At 41.9% G+C, this 1,512-nt stretch overlaps 1 non-coding gene across 1 annotated transcript; it reads left to right on the top strand.

The window, feature by feature from the left end:
• The first annotated feature begins 1,047 nt into the window (after positions 1-1,047).
• LOC127740922 (small nucleolar RNA R71) lies at positions 1,048-1,155 on the top strand. Its single transcript, XR_008001778.1, has one exon. It is a non-coding gene; the product is annotated as a small nucleolar RNA R71 (small nucleolar RNA).
• The last annotated feature ends 357 nt before the right edge of the window (positions 1,156-1,512 follow it).

Below are 1,512 nucleotides of genomic sequence, written 5' to 3' on the forward strand. Positions count from 1 at the left end.
CAAAGGGGGTTCATCCTCCCAAGTCTCATTACCAAATAACTTGTCATTTAGCTTCATGATTGCTCCAAGGTATTTAGCAACTTGCTCTTCAGTGACATACTCATCCTCTTCAGAGGAAGAATACTCATCAGAGCTCATGAATGGCAGAAGTAAGTCCAATGGAATCTCTATGGTCTCATTTTGAGCCTCAGATTCCCATGGTTCCTCATTTGGAAACTCATTGGAGGCTAGTGGACGTCCATTGAGGTCTTCCTCAGTGGTGTTCACTGCCTCTTCTTCCTCTCCTAGTTTGGCCATGTAGGTCATGTTGATTGCCTTGCATTCTCCTTTTGGATTCTCTTCTGTATTGCTTAGAAGAGTGCTAGGAGGGAGTTCAGTAATTTTCTTACTCAGCTGACCCACTTGTGCCTCCAAGTTTCTAATGGAGGACCTTGGAGTGGTTTTGATTAGATCAGAGACCATGGTTGCTAAGTCAGAGTTATTCTGCCTAGAACTCTCTGTCTGTTGCTGAGAAGATGATGGAAAAGGTTTGCTATTGCTAAACCTGTTTCTTCCACCATTACTATTGTTGAAACCTTGTTGAGGTCTCTGTTGATCCTTCCATGAGAGATTTGGATGATTTCTCCATGAAGGATTATAGGTGTTTCCATAGGGTTCTCCCATGTAATTCACCTCTTCCATTGAAGGGTTCTCAGTATCATAAGCTTCTTCTTCAGATGAAGCGTCCTTAGTACTGCCTGGTGCAGCTTGCATTCCAGACAGACTTTGAGAAACCAAATTGACTTGCTGAGTCAATATTTTGTTCTGAGCCAATATGGCATTCAGAGTATCAATCTCAAGAACTCCTTTCTTCTGATTCGTCCCATTGTTCACAGGATTCCTTTCAGAAGTGTACATGAATTGGTTATTTGCAACCATTTCGATCAGTTCTTGAGCTTCTGCAGGCGTCTTCTTCAGATGAAGAGAGCCTCCAGCAGAACTATCCAATGACATCTTGGACAGTTCATACAGACCATCATAGAAGATACCTATGATGCTCCATTCAGAAAGCATGTCAGAAGGACACTTTCTGATCAATTGTTTGTATCTTTCCCAAGCTTCATAGAGGGATTCTCCTTCCTTCTGTCTAAAGGTTTGGACTTCCACTCTAAGCTTACTCAATTTTTGAAATGGAAAGAACTTTGCCAAGAAGGCATTGACTAGCTTTTCATAAGAGTTCAGGCTTTCTTTAGGTTGTGAATCCAACCATATTCTAGCTCTGTCTCTTACAATAAAAGGGAATAGCATAAGTCTGTAGACCTCAGGGTCAACCCCATTAGTCTTGACAGTGTCACAGATTTGCAAGAACTCAGCTAGAAACTGATGAGGATCTTCCAATGGAAGTCCATGAAACTTGCAATTCTGTTGCATTAGAGAAACTAATTGAGGCTTAAGCTAAAAGTTGTTTGCTCCAATGGCAGGGATAGAGACGCTTTTCCCATAGAAGTCAGGAGTAGGTGCAGTAAAGTCACC

This window comes from Arachis duranensis, chromosome 7 (assembly GCF_000817695.3).
Source record: "Arachis duranensis cultivar V14167 chromosome 7, aradu.V14167.gnm2.J7QH, whole genome shotgun sequence".
Classification (NCBI taxonomy): Eukaryota; Viridiplantae; Streptophyta; class Magnoliopsida; order Fabales; family Fabaceae; genus Arachis; species Arachis duranensis.